Source organism: Typopeltis vanoorti, chromosome 11, assembly GCF_054136105.1.
Source record: "Typopeltis vanoorti isolate ZY-2024b chromosome 11, IOZ_Tvanoo_1.0, whole genome shotgun sequence".
Lineage (NCBI taxonomy): Eukaryota > Metazoa > Arthropoda > Arachnida > Uropygi > Thelyphonidae > Typopeltis > Typopeltis vanoorti.
The window spans coordinates 25,423,786-25,448,444 of record NC_143559.1 but is presented as its reverse complement, the minus strand read 5'-3'; positions in this window follow the sequence as shown (position 1 = coordinate 25,448,444).

The following is a 24,659-nucleotide window of genomic DNA, read 5'->3' as shown; positions in this document are numbered from 1 at the left end:
TAGTTATTTTATCTGTCCATTTGATTTTTTCCATCCTTCTCTAAATCCACATCTCAAAGCTATTTATTCTATTATTATTATTATTCTATTTTCTATTAAAGCTATTATATTCTATTTTCTATATATAGCTATTATTCTATTTTCTATTAAAGGCATCACTTCCCATCGCAATTCTTGCTTTTATGTCGCTTTTACATCTTCCGTCACTGCTAATCATACTTCCTATGAACAGTTTCATACTTCCTATGAAAATACTACGCATTTTCTTCTTATTATTATGCTTATTATCATCATTATCTGGCATTCTCTTTTAGTAAAAACAAGAAATCACCGCAGATTTGGAAAAGACATTTACCTCTAGCTTAGATAGGTGGCAAAGTGGCTATAGCTATACTTTTACTATAATTTTACACTAAAATGCATGAGCGTGCTCCCCAAGTGATTTGTGTTTGTAACAATTGTCTCGTGAACAGTTTTGAAAATAAATTATTTCCAACAGCAGAATGAATATGTGGGTCTTCTCGCCCCCCCCCGCCAAAAAAGGTGAACTCTTGTATCACATGCACCTATTTTTTTAATTCAAATATTTCTTTCTTTCTTAAATCTGCATCCAATTAAGTTTTCGATAATAAAAGTGAAATTGTGATTATTATAAATTAAGAAATTATTTTGACATAAAATTGAAAACAAAACAAGACATTGCTGATGTATTATTCGCTACTGCTTGTGGCACTTTAGTATCCCTTCTAAAGAAGTGGTCTTTCTTTCGCAGTAGCATTGACGATAATCTGAGCTTTAAGCCTTTACCTCTGGCTGAGAAGATTACTGTTAAGACAAAAAGTTATTTCCAACAACAGCAAAAGTCTTCATATTTGGAATTTTTTAAGAAAAAAAAAATCTAACACTACTGAACTTTCTTTTTTGTTGCATACATGTGAACGGTTTTTATATGGTGAAAATACAGAATTTCTAAAACTTAAAATAATGCCAACAGACAGCTGAATAAATGATTCTAGAGTGGAAAGAAATAGTCCCGAATTTCGACGAATATTACAATATAATTGGCTTACTTCTTTTATCAAACGGTAAAATGAAGTAATGGATTGAATGCTCTCTGTGAAAACTTTCAAATCAGTAAAACATTTATAGAGTAGTTATTGATAATTCAGTTCCATCCTGAAATAAAAAAATATCTTGAAGAAAAAATTCGGTAAGAACTAAAAAATAAATGTAAATACAAATATATACTTAAAGAAATACATACATTTTTTCCTTGATTTGTAAATCCTTAGATTAAATTTTGAATCTCCTTACCTCAGTGTGAATTAACTACGCATTCACTGTGGGTGTTTAGCAATCAACAGTTCGATGATTTAAAAGTTTAAGCCGGGTACACGTCCGCGTCTCACGTCCTAATTGGTAAATGCCCACTACATGTAAAAAACAGAAAGTCGGTAGTGTAAGAGCGCCCCTATAACGCGACGCCCGTCTTGTCTAGTGCTCCCGCCAGCTTCGTACGGCCCATAGCGAAAAAGAACTTGTAGGTTTGCTAAATGTTATTGAAAGTCGCAGTATTCATTACAATATATTTAGTGCATATCCACATTTAATAAACGCTAATATTAAAACTGAGTTCTGCGTAGCTTAGTGGAAGTGGCGCTTGTGTTCCTCTGGCTTGGTCGCTCGAAGTCAGACTAGAACAAGTTTAACGCCGACTGAAGGAACTTTTTCTAAGCCTTTCCTCGACCGATTTCCGACTTAGTCAACCTCTGGCACGGGCAAGTGGGTTTTTCCTCCCGGAAACTTGGGTTTTTTATCCTGTAAACTCAAGAAAATCGACCGTAGTACCCACCAGTAGTACACCCAGGGAGGGGGTCTGTCCCCCACAAAAAGAAAAAGGAAAAAACACTAGAAAAGTTTCCAAAAAAAATATTCTTTTCCTAATTAAAATTATTTTTTAAAAATTTATATTGTGTCGTGCCTTCTATTTCTATACTACTTATGTATTAGAGGTCACATAAGGTGGGAATACCCTATAGCTCTAGGGAATCACGGCCACTGTTGAACGCGAGTCGGTCGGACCAAGCGCTACTTCGTTTGCCCAAGCCCGGCCATAGGAGATCATAGGTATCATGTATTGGCGATCACTGCAGATGCTCAGTCATAGGTCGTATGCAATGCGTAGTGTGTATTCTCAAATCGTATACACTTGGTAGTCGACTTACGACCGACTTCAGTTCTGGCTGACAGGTCGTAAGTCGATCTGGTCGTATGTCGGCCATACATTTATTAACAGTATTCTTTAACCTTTCTAATCTTTTTATCACACACAGAGCCTGTGTAGCTCAGTGGATGTGGCGTTTGCACACCACGGCGCTTGGCCGCACGAAGGAAGACTTGGTTTCGAGTCTAGGAAATTTAGAGGAAATTTTCTAGACTCGAAACCAAGAGGAAATACGTAGAAGAAATTTTTCTAAGCCTTTTTTCGACCGGTTCCCGAGTTAGTCGATCTCTGGCACGGGCAAGCTGGTTTTTCCTCCCCGAAACTCGGGTTTTTCGTCCTGTAAACTCAAGAAAATCCACCTGTAGAACCCACATTATTTCAGACATTAAATATATTGTGTTAGGGTTAGGGACCACGAGATGGCGGCACATTTGAGCCGTCTCTCTTCACTGTGTACCGCTTAATTAGTGATAGCCTTGGGCCATCTATCTCTGATTGGTACCAGTGGAGATTGAACTGCCCACTCAATCTCCGAAGTTAGATAGGGCTAAAATGACCTCGCCTACTCCCCGTATACGGGAATAAAAAGGCGTTAGTTGATAGTTGATCTTTTTATCACCTTTATAATCTATTTTTATAATCTTTTAAATTTATAATTACGTATATTGTACATAATGTGAAAAATAATACCGTACATACGGTACTGTAAACACAAAAATACAATGTAAAATTAATGTAAAAATTAATACAAATGAAATTTACAAAATCAACTTTTAACCTTTGCTTATGCTGGGTTGTGGATCGTCAGGGTCATGTTCTTGGGTTGAGGTAGGCGATGTTCTCTTGATGAGGAACATGCTGGGCTTTGTTTGAACGGTTTGCTTCTTTTTTTTCTTCATATATCTCACGACAACAACGTGCAGCATCTTGAATGATACGTTCAACCTTTGGAAAACCTTCGACATTAGGGTCCATTGCTTCGAAACTGGCGAGAGCTTTATTCAGTTGCGAAAAAGAATGATAAACTCTTTGCAGTGAATTCCTTTTCGGGCTCTCCTCTCCTTCTTTCTCTTCTTCCTCTCTCGCTTTTTCTTCTGACACACTCTGTGCTTCCAATTCAATCAACTTTTCATCCGAAAGTTCTTTTATTTCACAATCTAGCAACTCCTCTACGTCTTCTATTTCACATTCGAATTTAAGATTTTTTACAAGTTTAACTATTTTTTCTGTAATCACTTCCAGTTCCTCTCCTTTTTCAAATCTTTCAAATCTATTCGCATAACATTTTAGATACTTTTTCCAAATTCCCGACATACAATTCTTTGTTACACATTCCCATGCGGTCGAAATATTCTTGCTACACTGAAGAATGTTGTACTGCTTCCAAAAGTCTTGCAGAGATAAATCAGAATCAGAATCTATCGCTTCGATGGCTTGTGCGAATGTCGTTCTGAGGTAGTGAGCCTTGAAGGCTGAAATAGCATGCTGATCCATAGGTCAAATGAGAGCGGTTGTGTTAGGTGGCATAAAAACCACTCTAACATCATGTTGAAGGTCGTCCAGGTGAGGACAGTGGCCAGGGGCATTGTCCATAATCAATAAAATCTTGAAAGGGATACCTCTCTCCGCACAATATTCACGAGCCTGGGGAATAAAGCAGTTCATGAACCAGTCTTAGTACAGTGCTTGAGTCATCTAAGCTTTAGGGTTCGAACGCTAGTAAATGGGCAGGGTGTGCTTGTTGATGTGCTTAAATGCACGAGGATTTTTCTGAACGATAAATGAGAAAAGGCTTCAGCTTAAAACCCTCTGCATTCCCACCAAGCAACAAAGTCAACAGATCCTTAAAAGCTTTGAATCCTGGCATCCTTTTTGCTTCTTGGTGTACTTACGGTTATGCATGCGTTTCCATTACAAGCCGGTTTCATCTACGTTAAAGATTTGTTCCTGTAGATAACCTTCTTCTTTGATTAAAGAGTCGAAACTATCAACGAATTTTTGGGCTTCATCTTCATCTACACTTCCTACTTCTCCTGTGACACGTACATTATGCAAAGCAAATTTTTTTTTAAAACTCTTAAATCCAGTCCTAGCCTGAAAATCTTCTGCGTAATCGTCTCCGGCTCATGATATAGTCTTCTAGCCTTCACTTGTACTGTGCAAAGGCTCATGGCAGAGCCGGATTTAGACTCTGAGGCCCTAAGCTATACAAAACCCAGAGGCCTCCTATTGTTTTAAATTACATCAGCTGGTCTTTTTGTTTTTTTTTATTTGAGGCCCTGGCAGATTGAGAGGCCTTAAGCTGTAGCTTTTTTAGCTTATACATAAATCCGGCACAGGCTCATGGGTGAATTTTTCTGTATTAAATCTTCCATCCACATAAACAACAATTTCTCCATTTCATGGATGGGTCCCTGTCGTTCTTTGGTTAAAATTGTAGACTTCATAGGTGTGGAACCTTTCACAGCTTCCCGAATTCTTTCCTTTTCCTTAAGTATCGTCGATACCGTGGAATGTGATAACTTCAAGTCACGTGCTATCGTATTCACTTTCTTTCCACCTTCATACTACTGGATAACTTTCATTTTACACTCTAAATCGGGGGTTCCCAACCTTTTTGTTCCCTAGAGCACATTCTAAAATACCGGAAGGGCGACGGCCACCATCTATTTTTTCAAGCAAATTTTTTGATTTTCTTAAATGAATAAATACAAAGTTTACGTTATAATCAAATGTTGTATTACTTAAAAGTTTATATTATTAGTCGTTATTTGAGTTGTAAGTCAGCAGTTAGAATTGATGGAAGTACAGGAAGATGGTTGAATGTTAAATCTGGTGTGAGACAAGGATGTACATTATCCCCTCTGTTATTCATTATCTATATGGATCACATCATGAAGGAAAGTGGTATTAAACATGATATCAAAATTGGAGATGTTAATGTCAGCTCTTTGCTTTATGGGACGATGTTATACTTCTAAATAAATCCGTTAGAAGTCTGCAATGTTCCCTGACTAAATTGAATAACTGTTGTAATAGATATGGTATGAAGGTCAGCAATAAAAAGACAAAGACAATGAAAATAGGCAGAATCATTGAAAATGTCAACTGTGTTGTGAATGGAGAACCTGTGGAACAAGTGAAACATTTCAGCTACTTAGGCACGACTTTTACTGAAGATGGTAAATTAAATATAGAAATAGACATCAGAATCAGCAAAGCTGGTATGGTGGGAAGTCAATTGATTAAATTGATTTGGAATAAGAGAGAAATTAGTCGCAACACTAAATTAGCTGTATACAAGACAGTGTTCAAACCAATTTTAACTTATGGATCTGAGAGCTGGGTCAGAAGTAAAACACTTGACCAAAGACTAGAGACCGCAGATATGAGAGTCCTGAGAAAGATTAGAGGCATGAACAGATGGCATCAATGGCAATATCATATTAAAAACGAGGATATTAGGAAACAACTTGACATTGTCAGCATCGAGGAATGCGTTAGCAGAGGTAATCTCAGGTGGTATAGTCACTTAAACATAATGGGCGAGGAAAGAATAGCAAAACAAGTGTTCTCTGCCAAGTTGGCAGGAAAACGACCCAGAGGAAGATCAAGATATAGGTGGATTGATACGGTACAAAGTGCCTTAGACGATAGAAATATAAGATCTGGTAATGTTGAGGTCTTGACAAGTAACAGACTGATTTGGAGGAAAATTGTAGATAGGAAGTTAGTAATGATGTAAATTTTTCATGTAGAACTTTCATATCCTGCACACCCCTTGAGGGTACATGGCAGGAATTTGATGATGATGATGATGAAGTTTACATTATATAAAAATTTATATACTGTATATATATGTTTTGGGCAGACAGGTTCGATTTTAGTTGATTTATCTTTTTCGTTATTATTTCAGATTTAAGTGGATAATTCGTATTAAAAGCATCATGCATTGTCTGTAAGCGATGTTTAACATTATAGCTGGTGAACGGTCGTGCTATCGGAGAGCTCCTGAGAGATTTGTGTTTTTTGTTGATTTATTGGTGTTTTGGATTCAATTTAATGGACTTAAGTGTTTAATTTTGGTATATTATTAGAGCTTTATTAACGTGGTTAGTGTACTAAAGTTTTTTATAACATAATCTATGTCGGAAGTCGCCGCTAGATGAATTCGTAATGAGTAGTGTTCGTGCAAGCTCCAGATAAGATAAGTATCATTTTCAGTTATCGATACAAATTACTTAATATTGTGTAGTTTTGTTTTGTTTGCCTTGCGTATTTTAGTGCGTCTATTTTTGGTGTGTTATAACGTTTAATTTGACAAAACACGTTACAGATAAATATGGCACCTGTGCGTAGGAAAATGGCGGCCAGTAATGAAGGTTCGCCATCGTTATCAAAGAACGGTAGCATAAAAGAAATGAGTCAGTGTACTAGCTGTGAAATGTACGCTTTGCGGAGTGCGGTCGGAGTGTGGTTAGATGATGATAAAGGTTTGAATGTGTGTAGAAAATGTAGGGAGAATGAGGAATTGAAGTGTATTTCGGATCGTGAGTGTGATATTTTTGTCAACCTTCAAAATGAAGGAAATAGGGATATGACAAGAAACGGCAAGCTTGTACATGAAAATTGTGAGAGTGTGAATGTAGAAAGTGTGAATGATAGTATAAATGGTTTCTCAGAGAACAAAAAAGATGAGATAGATGCATTGAGTGAGATCGCGTTGTTGAATAGTGCGATAGAAAGAGCAAAACAGCAGCTAGAGTGCATGAACAAAAGTAGACTGAATGAACCAACCAATAATAAAAGGTATGACAGGAAAAATAGACGTATGAATGTGAACATGAACAAAATGAAGGATAGAGTGCTGTATGGAGACTTGTTAGTACGAGGTGTGTTAGTAGAGGATTTGACAAAATCGTACCAACCTGGTGCGACCATAAAGGACGTAACTGCGTCTATTAGAGAGCAAAAGGAAAGGGTGAAAGAAATGATTGTTGTGGCACGTACGAATGATTTGAAAGGAGATAAAATGGAAATGATAGAAGACCTGAATGAATTGTTTGAGGTAGCAAAAGAAAAGAGTGAGAGAGTTAGAATGATTAGTCTTTTGCCACGGTATGACAGTGAAATGTTTAAAAGGAGGGCTATAATTGCAAATGACTTTATGCTTGGGTTATGTATGACGAGTGGTGTGGAATTTGTAGATGTGTGGAGTGAGTTTGATGGGCGAAAGGATCTATATAAGATGGATGGCTTGCATTTAAATGGTTACGGTGTAAGAAGACTTGAGAAAGTGTTGCTGAATGTAGTGGATGTGCAAATTCAGGGAAACTAGATTTGTTAGGGGGGGGGGAGTAGAGATACAGTCCTTATGGAGGCAGTTGAATGTAAGAATGAATATAATATGCCAGAGCAAATAAGGACAACAAATCTGAGTGGGATAGTTAATATAAGGCATCAAGGTGGGGTACGGGCTAATGGGGGTCTTAAATTCATGTACACTAATACTAGGAGTATTAGGAACAAGAAGGAAGAGTTTTTGGCCATAGTTGGCACTTCCAGACCACAGGTTATAGGTATTAGTGAAACATGGCTGACTGTACATGATATAACTAGTGGGATTGAATGTGATGGGTATAGTGTGTTCAGGAATGACAGAGAGAATAAAATGGGGGGAGGAGTATTGTTGATGATAGCTGATGAGCTCCAGCCAAGGAGAATAGAAGTTGAATTGCAGGATAGAGAAAAGAGCACATTTGAGGCCATTTGGTGTGAGATTGTGGCTAGCATAACTAAATATACAATTGGGTGCTGCTATAGACCAGGTGATGGAAAAGATGGTGGTGACAGTATGCACAAGCAAATAGAAGAAATGGGTGGAAGGAGGGTGATTATTATGGGAGATTTCAACTATGGTCGCATTGATTGGAGTGAGGAGAGGACACACGGGAGGAAGGAACTGGATTTTATGCGGTTATTAAGGGATAACTATCTGCGACAGCATATAATGGAAAATACTAGGGGTCAGAGAGTGCTTGACCTAGTAATTACATCTGAGGATTTGGCTGTAACAAATATGACCACATTGCCACCAATCGGTGAGAGTGATCATAGGGTCTTAACTTGGGAGGTGGCTAAAGGTGTAGAATTTTCAATTAAGACAGGGTACATGTGGAATTATCGGGCGGGAAAGTATGACAAGCTTAGGAGTTTGATTGGTTCAGTGCCATGGCATGTACAACTGCGAGGACTAGAAGTTGATAGTGCATAGGAGGTAGTTAAGAAGTGCTTGCATGAAGCAATGGCTGACTGTATACCTAGAGTCCGAATAATAAATCAAGTAGGGGTTAAATGGATGAATAACACCATTAAGCTTGAGTTGCAAAAAAAGAAACAACTATGGAGGGAATTTAAGGAGAAGGGTGACCGGCAGGCACATGAACAGTATAAAGCGCAGGCCAGAAGAGTGACGAGTGTGGTAAGAAAAGCAAAAAAGGATTACGAAAGAACATTGGCCATGCAGGCTAAAGAGAATCCTAAACAGTTTTTTAGATATGTAGCAAGTAAAAGGAAAAATGTACATGGCAGATTGATTTTAAAGAATGCCGATGGTAGGGAGGTAACTGAATCAGTTGAGATAGTTGAGTTACTGAGTGAGCACTTTGCAAAAGTATATCATCCAGGTGGTGACATTGCAGAAACGAATAAACCAGTAGATTATACGGGAATTGTGGTTAATGAAGTGGAGGTGAGTAGTCTATTGCATAACCTCAATGTCAATACATTTGTGGGATTGGATGGTATACCAGCTCGTGTTGTACGAGAAGCAGCTAAAGAATTGTCAGTACCCTTGACCATTTTGTTTAATTTGAGTCTCGGGTCTGGGTTAGTCCCGAGCGGGTGGAAAGAGGGGAAAATAGTTCCACTGCATAAAGGTGGTTCCAAGACTGCTGTTGTAAATTACCGACCGATTAGCATATCAGGAATCATTGTCAAGGTCTTAGAGAAAATAGTCAAGAGGAAAATACAAGATTGGATAGAAGAAAATGGGATACTGTATCGGGGACAGCATGGTTTTGTGAAGGGTAGGTCATGCCTCAGTAACTTGCTCACGTATTATAACACAGTGACGGCTGAACTGGATAAGGGAAATGGGTTTACGGTGATTCTACTGGACCTTGCCAAGGCCTTTGACAGGATTCCACATGGAATTCTAATCAGTAAATTGCAGCATATGGGAATGGACATAGGGTTGGTGAGATGGATAGGAGGGTGGTTGACGGAGAGATATCAGAGAGTGGTTTACTCGGGAGTAGAGTCCACAAGACGGCCTGTGACTAGTGGTGTGCCACAAGGATCTGTTCTTGGACCACTGCTGTTTAATTTGTTCATAAATGATATAGGAAATGATCTGAGAGGAACAGTTCATTTGTTTGTGGATGATGCGAAGTTGGGTAGGGCAATAGTGAATGCAGATGACGTCAAAATTTTGCAGGATGATTTGGATAGATTGGAGGTCTGGGCTAAGGAGAATGGATGTCAGTTTAATGTGGCAAAATGTAAGGTTATGCATTTTGGGATGAAAAGATTGGCGGCAGTTTACTGCATTGGTGGAACCCAGCTCCAGGAAATTGATGAGGCACGAGATTTAGGAGTGTTGGTGGATAAGGAATTGAAATTTAGGGGACACATTGCAAAAGTGACCAAAATAGCTCATCAAATCACTTGGTTGCTGAAGAATACGTTGAAAAGCAGAGACAAGCAGGTTATTGTTCCTCTGTATCGAGCCTTGATAAGACCCCATCTAGACAACTGTGCTCAGATTTGGTCACCTAGGTTTCTTCTTGATGGGGAGGAGGTGGAGAGGATCCAGAGGCGAGTGACCAAGATGATAGCAGGTCTGTGGAATGAACCGTATGAGAACAGGTTGAGGATTTGTGGGTTGCAAAAATTGGTTGATAGGCGGAGGAGGGGAGATATGATTGAGACATTCAAATTACTGAAGGGTTTCTATAAAATTAATTCAGAAGATATTTTTGAGAACAGGGCTGGTTGTGGGAGGACTAGGGGACATCCATGGAAACTGGACAAAAGTGTGGTTAGTAAAGGTGTTAGAGCTGGGTTCTTTACTTTTAGAGTAGTGAATGAGTGGAATGCGCTCCCTGAGTCTGTAGTGGATGCTGTGACAGTGAATGAGTTTAAGGCGAGGTATGATAGATACTGTATGAATGTCAGATAGTTGTGATGAATATGATTTGGGGCCTCCCTCGATGAGTCTAATGACTCCCTGGAGTTGCCCGTAATAATAGTAATAATAGTAATAATATTTTTTAGGAATTGCAACGCTACTCTTGCACAAGAAACAAACACAATTATCTTTAAAATTAACGAAACAATATTTTTTCTCCCAGTCGGTGTTAAAATTATAGGTTTGTTGTCTTTTACTTGATTCACTCATTTTAGGATTAAAAATCAAAATATTTCAACAATTTAAGTATAAGACACCGTTAAAATTATGCGTATATAACTAGCAACAGATAATGAACAACTTCGAATGTTCGTCTACTTTACATTGTATCCGTTTAATACTCGTCATGTGTCATTAACGCATGTGTCATATAGCATGACATGAATTGTTGAGTGATGTGCACGTGATTATTGTAAACTATATGGCACACGGTTGAACAGCGGCGGGCACACACATATTGGTTAACGGGCGCCATGGTGCCCGCGGGCATAGGGTTGGGAACGCCTGCTCTAAATCAATAATTTTCCCTGACTTCTTAGCTGGCATATCTGTAGATGAAGGCATTTTCCTTTTACTAGACATTTTATGAGTGATATTTCAGTAGAATTTTAATTAACATAGTAGGATAACTATGCGATACGATAACTATTGTATCCCATAGTTATCGTACGCACAGCTGCCTGATTTATTATTAATTTATTCATTAATTTATTGTTATTTTTTGTGGTTGTAAGTGCGGACGGTCGCAAGTCGCATAGGTCGTAAGTCCATGACCAGGTGTACTTAAATACCCCCCCCTCCCCAAGATTAAATCCTGAGTGCACGACTGGTACCCACATTATTTCCAACAGTAACATATCTTGTTAGGGTTAGGCACCAAGAGATGGTAGCACTTGTTTGCCAGCCTCTTCATCGGTGGCTGTTATAATTGGTGATTAGACATGGGCCAGCTATCTCTGATTGGCTACCGATGGAGATTGAACTGCCCACTCAGTCCCAAAAGCTAGATTGGGTATAAAGGCCTCGCCTACTCCCTATAAGGGAATAAAAGGTGCTAGCTGATTTTTTTAATATTAAATATTAAAAAAATAAAATAATATTTTATTTTTTCCCTGCTTACTTCAAACCCCCTTGAAGAATGCGCTCCAATGCGACGCATCGCCTGCTTACCGTTAGGCCAGCCTGTGCACACGCATACATCAATTCCAATAATAAGTTTCTTCAAATGCGTGATAATGAATAACAACAATAAGTCCTCTCTGTCACACGAACGTGTAACCTTAGCTACTAGTTGGTTTAATACGTTTTTTATGTTCCTTTCAATTTGCATTTACTAGTTTTCATGTCTCTGTAAGCGCCTTGAAAAAGCCAGACAGTTTGCTGGCGAAATTGGTAGGCTCTAATGTAGTTTTGTTTTTCATAAATGGTCAGTAATTAATAAATAAGTTTGTATTTGAATAAGTTTCTTCCTAATGCCCTCATTTTTCATATGATTCTGCCATTGATTGTTATATCGTTCACAACCTAATTTTCTCAAAAACCGTGATATCAGTAGTTCTAAGTCTTTAATAACTGTTTTTTTTTCGTTGTTTTTCTAAGCCAACTCTCAAATCCATAACTTCTCAAACTAGTCTGAACATTATCTTGTACACACAGCTTAGTTGTTTTGGCTAATTTATTTCTTATTCTATACAATTAATTTCATTCATTTGGATCCCCCAACATATCGATTTTGCTTATTGTATTGTTTATTTCCAGATTTAACTTGCTATCTTCATTATATATTTTGTGTAAATAGCTGAAATATTTTACTTGTTCTATGGAAAACCCATAGAACAAGTGAAATATTTTACTTGAGAATTCACTTCGAGTTTTCTATATTTTGATAGTTTTCTTGCTGATTTTCATGATAAATTCCTTCCAGAAATTATTCGGTTTAGTTTAAGAATCTAGTGCAAGGCACTAGATTTGTTTAGTAATATAAAATGATCTGTATAAATTATAGAACCAAGTTTTAATGCCCCTTTTTTCATACTATGATCCATGTATTGCGCTTTCTTCAATCCAAGCTGCTGATTTATTTTAAATACAGACTATTTTTTGTCCTGTATAATATCTCATTTATCTCATATAACTGAAACGTTTTGAAAAGCTTTTCTCTTGGCACCTTCTCGTATGCTTTTCGTAAACAAAACATAGGTACTGATCATGGTTATATTTCCATAATTTCAAAACTATCTGTCTTAAAGTGATAATCTCGTCCTGGCATCTCGATTAGGCTTGAATCCAGCTGGAACTTCTCCAAATTTATTTTCCAAGTTTTTCGTGATCTCAAGTGGTCTACTTTCGATAACTGGAACACTGGGTAGAGAAATTGTTCAAGTAATTCTTACATTAACATTAAAATTTTATTTTATACAGAGCTCTTTTCAATCATATACAATTGAACCTTCTGAATTATGCTTTGCAAATACTGTGATGTAAAGGTATGTTTTGACAATTTCTGGTCGAGAATCGCTACTCAAGCTTACTTTCTTCCTACATTTAAATTTCTGATGGCCTTTTTACACCTAACCTAAAGCTATATTCAGTCTACAATCCAAATGAAGCAAATGAAGCAACAATTGTGGCAGGAGACCTAAACGCCAAACATCCTGCATGGAACAGTAGGAACTTCAACAACAATGGGAAGAGCCTACACACGTTAGCTATGACAAGAAACATCATCATAGCAGGTCCCGCCGAACCAACACACTACGGACCGCTGGGAAGACCTGATGTGCTGGATATAGCCATTTTTAGGAACACCTCGCACCAATTCCAGTTACAGATAGTCAATGATCTAAGCTCCGACCACAATCCGGTACTACTAAGCCTAGGCGGGGAAACAGAAATCATCCCCAGGCAGTCCTCCACAAATTTCAAAAAGCTGAACGCTATTCTCCGCAACCTCACAGGACCCGTTCCAACCATCTCCTCACCTAAAGAAATAGATTCAGCGATCAGAAAACTGGAAAGCACAATCCAAGCTGGCCTAGCAGCAGCTTCCACCGTTACCACTCCAGCTCAAGCCAATCTGCTCCCAGAAGAGATTCTAAAGCTCATCCGCAGCAAAAACAGGATCAGACGCCGTTACCATACAACACTATCCCCCCAGGATAGACAAGAGCTAAACAGGGCAACAAACCTTGTTCCATATGCGATCAAAGATCACAAGAACCAGCTGTGGGAGAAGAAGCTAAGCTCCTTAAACACCAAAGACAACTCATTGTGGAAAATGAATAAAACCCTTCGCAGCGACCGCCCCAACATTCAACCAATCCAGGGAGAAAGGGGCATGGCCTACCGAGACGACGAGAAAGCAGAAGCCTTTGCGGACGCCCTGGAACTGCAATTCAGCCCAAACTATGCGCATGCGGACTTGCACTTCATTGAAAAAACACACAGGCTATGCTACACCAAAGGAAGTACATCAAATCATCAAGAGCCTCAACAACAGAAAGGCCCCAGGTCCTGACGAGATTTCAAACCAAACCATAAAACCACTCCCCCATAAAACAGTTATGCATCTAGTGGCGATCATCAACGCGATGCTAAGACTCAACTACTTCCCCACTCGCTGGAAACAGGCAGATGTAATCCTCATCCACAAACCCGGAAAAGCACCTCAATTTCCCCAGAACTACAGACCTATCAGCCTCCTATCAAATCTGGGAAAAATCGCGGAAAAGATAATTCTGAACCGCCTACAAAATGAAACGGACAAGATCGACCTAATCCCAAAAGAAAAATTCGGATTTCGCAAAGGCCACTGCACAACCTAACAGGTCCACAGACTTATAGAATTCATAACTACTGGATACAACTGGAAACAACACACAGGTGCAATCTTCCTGGATGTGGCGAAGGCCTTTGACAAAGTATGGCACAAAGGTCTCATCCACAAACTAATAGCTGCAAAATACCCACTAAACCTAGCAAAAATCATAGAATCCTATCTGAAAGACTGAAAATTTCAAGTTAAGCTATGTGATCCCCTCAGATCCCCCATGAGAAGCATCACAGCAGGTGTCCCGCAAGGTTCCCTCCTATCGCCGCTACTCTTCAACATTTTCATCTCAGACCTACCAAACACAGCATCAACCACCACGCCTTCTATGCAGACGACATGGCAATACTGACCAGATCACTCAGGCCACACTTAGCCACACAACGACTACAAGACACAGCAACAAATCTTGAAGAATGGTTTCAAGATGGAAATGGAGAATAGATGTAAACGCCGACAAGAGTACTGCCATACTATTTACAAGAAGGAAAGGCAACCCACCACCGAGCAGTCACGATGTTCAACACTGATATCTCATGGCAAAAAGAAGTAAAATACCTAGGAATCAAACTAGATAACCGACTCAGATTCAACTCCCACATCTCACATGCCTGCAACAAAGCCAACTCAGCAATAGCTCAACTCTATCCGCTACTCAACCGAAGAAGCAAAGTCAATACAGAAAACAAACTAACAATATACAACACAATCATCAGACCCATACTAACGTACGAATCGCCGGCATGGAGCCACACCTCCCCCAGCATCATCAAAAGACTACAGGTACTACAAAATAAATGCCTCCGAATGATCTTCGATGCCCCGTGGTGCGTTAGGAATGCTCCCCTCCACCAAGACGGAAACATGTCAGACATACCTTCATATCTCAACCAGACTGCAGCCAAGTACTTCGCCCAGGCATCACTCCACCCCAACCAACTCATTCGTGATGCATCAAATTATGATGAAAACGACAGATGGAGACACAAACGTCCGAAGGCAGCTCTGATGATTGCTTCAACACGATTCTACACAGCCCTAATTCGGGCGAGCCATGCGCTCAAAAAATTTCTCATTATCGATAATCACAATCTAGCGATGAAGGGATAAAAGTCCAAGGGACTGACGTCCATCTCGCCATTTAAGTTAACCCAAGGGGATTTTTCCCGGATAGTTTCTTCACAAGCTCCTTGGTATAGGTTTTCACGCGGTTTTCCTGAGTGGCAGGGTTGGAGTTATATCTCCGTCCGACACAACAAGGGAACAAGTAGTGAGCGGGATTTCGATTCCGTATTTTCTATAATAAGAAACGAGGAATGCCATTTAGCTAAAGGAAAGAAGGTATTATCTATGCGTTTGATCATCCAGTGACAACTACGAAAAAAGGAAATCTGTAAAGAAGTCGGTGTCCACGTGGTGAGTTTCACAACCATTGTATAGATGATTCTAAGTGTCCTTAATTCAAGTACGAAAAGTCAAGATCGCGTAAGCACAGTTTAATGCCAAAAGAACTTAGGAGTGACAGATTATAGGAGAGATCATACCAGGATAGTACAATCGGAAAAAGGTAGATGCCAATATAGAAACCTCAAGAGAAAAAGGTACTGTAAAAATCTCGTGTTAACTGAAAATCGTCTGTAATTGTAATCATTATTCTATTACTGAACTGTTGAAGAGACTAAGGAAAATTATACTAGGACTTTGGTACATGACTGATTATATTGAGAGTGTGCTTGTTTAATATTAATTATATAAGAATTCATGTCTTCTGAGAATTATGCATGTGTATTGTAACGTATAGGAAAGTTTTAAATGTCAAAGTTATGTGTTAGTACAGTGAAAGGATAATTTAATCTACATAGTTTTGAATAGTTAAATAGAGTGAATTGATCACATATGTCCATATGCTACAGCATATAGCGTATATTCAGACTAATATAGGGTTAACTAATGTGTTAATTAGATCTGGGATTATACATATGATTGTATGAGTTGAATTTGTTATGGCGGCATGATCGCAATACCCATATAGGATCATAGCCAAGTTACTTGTGATAAACTAATGTTATTTTGTAAATATTTTCTTAGTATTGAATTGAATTATATTAGAAATTGAATTGTACCATGCTAATGAGTTTAATAAACCTTTGTTCATTAATAAAACAGTTGTTTGAAATTGCTGCCCAATGCACCACTTGAAAACGTACGAACCTAATCCCGCGGGAGGGAAGAATATTTAAATGAGTAACGAGATAAAGTGTCACGACTGCAATATTGTTTCACATTCAGACATATTTTAGTAATTGCTCCTTGTTTTTGTATTTAATATCTCAAACTAAATGTCCCAAAAGGCGCAGTATAATATAAATATTAGGGACGCTAAGGGGAGAAATAGCTTGAATATTTGTATTTTGGGGAGATATCTTGTACATAGATAAAAGTTGAATATAGATAAGCAGAATTTCATTAGATAGAATAATAATCGTAAATTGGGACACAATACTTAATAGCGTCTTTTATCACTGACTCACGTCAACGAAATTATTGACAGCATAAGTTGATGAAAGTGCACAAGGATAATACTACATGCAACTATTCTTATTTTATATTAATTTAATATTCTTCAATGTATATTATTGTGCAAATTCTAAGGTCAGTTTCACCGAGGTGCTGAATTAAAATCTCTACTTTCCAGAATGAGATGCCAATATTTACTTTTGCTTAAGATACAATACTTGGAGAGAAACCAACGTACACCATAGTGTGAGGAACAGACAGCCATTGTGCCCACCTTAATTAGATGTAGGACTTGCTTTCGCTGCATTGACTGCAGCAATACTACAGGGCTTTCCTCATGAATACCATAGCGATCAACCGGAATTTTGGACCTTAGTCAATATACACCTGAAAACATCGATAACCAGAGCCATAATTGCAGTAAAAGCACATAAATCGTACCACAGACAGACCTTTCTGACAAAGTCATCAACTCTCGTCTTTTGATTAAATTACGGCCACCTACAATGTTCATTAAAATGGCTGAAGGATACCAGTTTTTAGAAGAAAATTAGAGCAGTGTGAATTTATTAAATACCAAATCACGTCATGCTTTCTACATCCACTTTCTCTGTAAAACAGAACTGAGAACAAAGAAGAGGAGAGATCATTCTAAGCCCAATTTTTTAAACGTCTATTACGACTTCCAATAAGTCCATTCTACAGAATGTTTTTCTTCAAAATACATCATGCATGTTTGCCAACCAAAATGTCGGTTTTGGCAAAACGCATACTGTTGGATGGCCCTGCAACTTGTCACTTTTGTAAAGAACCATAAACACTTTACCACATGATGATTTATTGTAAAAAAACGGGAGAAATATGTGAAACAATGGATGTCACAGCTTCCAATAATAAACGAAATGTATTATTTTGGCTGAATAAAAAGAAGCTAACTAGGGTACAAATTATCATAATTATTAAAACTATGTATACAATAGTAGTATGAGTGTATGAAAGAAAAGGCAGTGAGAATATTATTATTATTATTATTATTATTATTATTATTATTATTATTATTATTATTATTATTATTATTATTATTATTATTCTATCAACACAGTAAAAAAAACCAATAAATAATAACCAACTGGAGTCATCCTCAGATAAACTTACATATAAGCTTCGAGGATGAAAGCAGAGAAACTATTTCACATCCAAGATGTATCATATGTAACCAAATGCATGTAATGTACGTATCATATGTAAACAAATGTAAGTAATGTATCATATGTAATTAAATGTATGTAATGTATGTAATCAAAGGTAACAAAAGTATGCAATATAGAGTGATTATATCCATTGGTATTGTATATATATAGAGTGTAAAATTGCAAAGAAATATCTGTAATAATCATCATTATGAATATTATAATAATATACGTTGTAAACAGTTATTGTTATTATTATTATTTAAAAAAAAACTTTATGTTCGAGAAAATGTTTGTTATGCATTATTGGTCATATAATGTATGTAATTTATCTGAGAAATAATAAAATATTAAAAAATATATCATTATTATTATTATATGACACCTTTAGGGAGTCCAAGGACTCATCGAGGGAGGCCTGTGACTAGTGGTGTGCCCTGCAGCACACCACTAGTCACAGGCCATTCTGTTCTTGTTTTGTTCTTATTATTGTTCTTGTTCTGTTCTTATTATTGTTCTTGTTCTGGTCTTATTTTTGTTCTTGGACCACTGCTGTTTAATTTGTTCATTAACAATATAGGGAGAGCCTGTGTAGCTCAGTGGATGTGGCGTTTGCATACCACCGCGCTTGGCCGCACGAAGGAAGACTTCGTTTCGAGTCTAGTCGGCGACTAGAGGAAATTTTTCTAATCCTTTTTTCGACCGGTTCCCGAGTTAGTCGATCTCTGGCACGGGCAAGCAGGTTTTTCCTCCCGGAAACTCGGGTTTTTCGTCCTGTAAACTCAAGAAAATCGACCGTAGAACCCACATTATTTCAGACATTAAATATATTGTGTTAGGGTTAGGGACCACGAGATGGCGGCACATTTGAGCCGTCTCTCTTCACTGCGTACCGCTTAATTAGTGATAGCTTTGGGCCATCTGTCTCTGATTGGGTACCAGTGGAGATTGAACTGCCCACTCAGTCTCCAAAAGTTAGATAGGGCTAAATGGCCTCGCCTACTCCCGTATACAGGAATAAAAAAAGGCGTTAGCTGATTTTTTTTAAATAGCTGAACAATATAGGGAATGATCTAAGAGGAACAGTTCATTTGTTCGCTGATGATGCAAATTGGGTAGGGCAATAGTGAATACAGAAGATGTCAAAATTTTGCAGAATAACTTGGATAGATTGGAGTTCTGGGCTAAGGAAAATGGATGTCAATTTAATGTGACAAAATGTAAGGTTATGCATTTTGGGGTGAAAAGATTAGCAGCAGCATACCACATTGGTGGAACTGCACTCCAGGAGATTGATGAGGCCATGGACTTGGGAGTGTTGGTGGATAGGGATATGGAGTTTAGGGGGAACATTGCAAAAGTGGCTAAATCAGCTCATCAACTCACTTGGTTGTTGAAAAATACTTTGGCGAGCAGAGACAAGCAAGTTATTGTTTCTCTGTACCAAGCCTTGATAAGACCTCATCTCGACTACTGTACCCAGATTTGGTCACCCAGGTTTCTTCTTGATGGGGAGGAGGTGTAGAGGATCCAGAGGCGAGTGACGAAGATGATATCAGGTCTATGGAATGAACCTTATGAGAAGAGGTTGAAGATTTGTGGGTTACAGGAATTGGCTGATAGGCGGAAAAGGGGAGATATGATTGAGACATTCAAATTGCTGAAGGGTTTCTATAGGATTAATTCAGAGGATATTTTTGAGATCAGGACTGGTGGTGGGAGAACTAGGGGACATCTATGGAAGCTGGGCAAGAGTGTGGTTAGCAAGGGTATTAGAGCTGGGTTCTTTACTTTTAGAGTGGTAAATGAGTGGAATAAGCTGCCAGAGCTTGTTGTGGGTGCTATGACAGTGAGTGAGTTCAAGGCAAGGTATGATAGATACTGTGAGAATGTCGAATAGTTGTGTGGACATGATGTTTAGGGCCACCCTCAATGAGTCTAAGGACTCCCTGGAGTCGCCCGTAATAATAATAATAATAATAATAATAATAATAATAATAATAATAATGGGCAAGAAATTTGTAAGTCAATGATAGCTTAAGTTTTAAAAGAAATACACAAAATTAATACGAAGCACATAACTGGGAAACAAATTATCAGAAATTTATTTTTCTGAAATAGTAGGATAATAGAACAAGGAACGCTCTTTTCTTCCCCACTGAGTGAAATGTGTAATAGATGTACATTCCATCATATTTTGGAATTTACTATCTGAGATTCTGAATAAATTTATTTTTTCAGTTTTCTGTATGTAAGATATAATATCGGTTATAATTGTTAAAAATATTATTTGATCTGTGTATTTACTTTTTTTATATATATTTTTTTATTTATACAGTATTTCATGTCATTTTATTTTCGTCTTTGTGCTACCCAATCAAATTGGAAAGGACGAATACTAGCCAATCATCATCCTTACTGTTTCTTCCCGCAGTTTTTCGAGTATGAATTCCCTAGGATGCGAATGTTTCAACATGAATAAAAATTTAATTAAAAAAATATTAGGCTAATGATTTGATGTAGTTTTATAATTACTTAATTTTCTTATTTTAATGCACAGCTTATTTCAAGGATGGAAGATCCCGAAAAAATTTTATCACATATGATTGACTGTATTATTACAGATACCGATGGGAATGCATTTACTTTGACAGAACGTATACCGTCTATGTGAGTGACAGTATTTTAGTATTTTTTAAATGTGTATAATTTAATCTTTTCCGTGGAAAGTTCAGATGACATATTCAGCAAACAAGCCATTGCAGCGGATATTCAAGTGTTTATTCCACAACCGGCTAGAGAACACATATCTTAACAAACAAATGATTATGAAGAAAGAAGAAACTTGCCAATATGTTTTTTTTTTTTTTTTTTTTTTTTTTTTTTTTTTTTTTTCTCTTCCCAATTCAGAGTGCAGTTAATATTTTGAGTGATCCTGCTTCCATTCATAGTCTTCATCTTTTTATTGTTGATTTTCATACCAAATTTATTACAGCACTTTCAATTCAATTAGAGAATCCTGCAGACTTCTACTGGATTTATTTAGAAATTCATCATCATCAAATTTCTGCCATGCACCCATAAGGGGTGTACAGGATATGATAGTACTACATGAAAAAATTATATCATTACTAACTTCCTATCTACAATTTTCCTCCAAATCAGTCTCTTACTTGTCAAGACACCAACATTATCAGATCTTATATTTCTATCGTCTAAGGCACTTTTTATTTAGAAATTTAAGAGCTGAAACTAATGTCTTTGATATTGATATCTGATTTAATACCACTTTCCTTCCTAATGTGATCCATATATAGATGATGAATAACAGTAGAGATAACATGCGACCTTTTCTCACACGCAATCATTATACTTCCTGTACTGCCTTCAATTCTAACTCCTGATATCACTATGATGTATGTAGCTCAGATATAAACTATGTACTGCTTGATATAATGTCATATTTGCACCATATCTTTGTAGAATCTTTAACAGCTTTTCTCTTAGCACCGTGTCATATGCTTTCATGACAACCCCAGCTTGTTCTTCTCCAAGTTTCTCTCTCATCATTTTTCTTAGCCTCTTTTCAGCTGTGCTTGTCTCAATTTTACCTGGAACAATTGGTTCCTTTATAATTCTCACATTCAGTTTTAGTTCTCTTTTTATAGATGAGTACTACGAGAATTCTACTCTGATCATCTGGAATTTGACCCTCTGATGAGGCCTTTTGAATTATGCAGGGTAGCCACTGTAAAACTTTTAAACTTTCACATTTAAGCATTTCTGGTCATATATCATCTACTCCTTGATATACCCTGCTTGGAAAGAAGTCAACAGACACTGCCATGGACAAGGTGCATGCTATGTAATGTCACTTGTCTGTAACCAGTATAAATTGGAGGAATATGATGCTCCCAAGTCAGTGCAACTGTGTCCAAGTGAAATGGTGCTGTGAGAAGGGGACTGATGGAGTTTGAAAGAGGCATTGTGATAGGATGCCATGTTACAAGCCTATCTGTTCAACAAGTTGCTGACAAATTGGGACATCTCAGTCAACAGTCAGTGATACAATACTGAGATGGAAGTGCAGGAAATCAGCTGCAAGTGGAATTTAAGAATTCAAGACACCATAGTGTGAGAAACAAACAGCCATGGTACCCACCTTAATGGCCTGTCTGTGAATCTCTAAGATTTAGTTCTTCAGTTCTCACTACCTGTAGTGATGATCCACTACACTCACTGAATGTGACCATAGGGTGCTACAAAGGATAATATGTAAAAACTGCCATTTGTCATCTGACACTTGAATATAGAGTTCTAGGTATTGACTGGAACATGAATCTTTACAAAAATATTTAGAACTGAGGCTTATTGCAGTCCATGGTAGGACTGCAATATGCAAGCCCCGCATTACACTAATCAACATGTAGCCTCATCTACAGTGGGACGTGGAAGCTTGGAAAGCTGTGTTATGGAACAACGAATCACACTACACCCTCTACTTAGCAGATGGATGGGTGTGGTGGATGCCTAGTGAATGTCTCTTACCAGAGCATAACCCCAACTATGAAATTCGGAGCCCTGCAATGCATTGCTTCCTACTTGGTGGTGCTTCTGTGGATCTGACCATTGTCTCTCTTCAGCAAGACAATGCACCATGTCATTAGGCTGCTGCTGTAACTGTGGTTTGTGGACCAGAACACTTGACTGGCCTGCACAGAGCTCTGATCTCAATCCTATTGAATATCTGTGGGGTGAACTGGAGTGTCAAGTGAGGTCAAAGGATATCCACTCCACAACAGTCCAGCACCTCATTACATGCCTACAGAAAGAATGGTCCAAAATTCCCATTGGGCGCTAACATACACGCTTGTAGAGAGTATATCCCATAGGATTCCTTCAGTCATTGCAGCAAAAGGAGTTCTACATCTTATTAATGTGGGTACCATGACTGTGTGTTCCTCAATGCTCAGAAAGAAATCAACAGACACCATAGTGTGAGGAACAAACAGCCATGGTGGCTGTTTGAGGAACAAACCCACCTTGATGGCCTGCCTGTGAATCTCTAAGGTTTAGTTCTCTTATTTTCAAAATATTTTTTTTCTTGAATGATAATTTATCCATTTGTGTCTACAGTTTGTCTGAAAACTGCTCCAGTTTGTTATGCACTTTTTCTTTTAATATGATATTCAGTTTTATCATGCTCAAAACTAATCATTGCTTCCTGTTTCAAATCCACTGTATACTCTCATATCCTCAACCAGTGAAGATATCACTATCAAAGTAATTACTCCAGACATCTAGAATGTCATTATCTTTTCTTAGCTCCTGTCTTTTCTCCATGTGAATTTATTTATTTATTTATTTATTTTTTGCTGGGACATGGCATTAGTAATAAGTAGTTAATATCCTGAACAGAAATCAGGTATTTACTATTATTCTTAGCTTTGATTTTTCTCCATATTTTCCCCAAACATTTGTCTGGTCATAATTTCCTACTTTGCTGTGTTAGATTTCCAACAAGGCCTAACTTTACCTTTTTCATTGTGTTAGCTGCCTTCTCTAATGCCTCAAAAAATTCCTCTATTTCTGACTTAGTAGAATCTTTTGTGGGATAATAGGCCCAAATAAGTCTCATTGTTTAATTCTCCATTCTAATATTTACCCACATTGCTCTACTTGATATTACTTGCTATTTGAGAAGATCATCCTCATATTTATTATTATTATTATTATTATTATTATTACTACGGGCTACCCCAGGAGTCCTTAGACTCATCGAGGGAGGCCCTAAACATCATGTTCACACAGCTGTTCAACATTCTCACAGTATCTATCATACCTTGCCTTGAACTCGCTCATTGTCATAGCACCCACAACAGACTCTGGCAGCTTATTCCACTCATTTACCACTCTAAAAGTAAAGAACCCAGCTCTAACACCCCTGCTAAACCACGCTCTTGCCCAGCTTCCATGGGTGTCCCCTAGTTCTCCCACCACCAGTCCTGATCTCAAAAATATCATCTAAATTAATCCTATAGAATCCTTTTAGCAATTTGAATGTCTCAATCATATCTCCCCTTTTCCGCCTATCAACTAGTTTCTGCAACCCACAAATCTTCAACCTGTTCTCATATGGTTCATTCCATAGACCTGCTCATATGGTTCATTCCATAGATTTAGCGTTGAATTCTATCACCACTTCTTTTTCCTGACTATAACATCATGTTTTTCTCATAGAAAGGCTTAGACATTGGTTATACATGCTTATTAAATTACTTAAGGAAATTACAACGTACAAAGGATATAAATTAAAATTAGATTTTAATCTATAATTCCAATATTTCGGCAAAGTCACGTTGCCATTTTCACAGGAACTTAAAATAAAGACACGTGCATGCAGGACTTTTAGGAGAAACAACAGCTTCCTGCTTCGTCCTCTTTACTCTGTGTTAGTGCCTGTGTGCACATGTCATTATTTTAAGTTCCTGTGAAAATGGCAATGTGATGTTGCCAAAATATTGGAATTATAGATTAAAGTCTAATTTTAATTTATATCCTTTGTACATTGTAATTTCCTTAAGTAATTTAATAAGCGTAATATCATGTATTGCTGAATATTTCCACCTGTTTTTGGCTTTGTTTCGG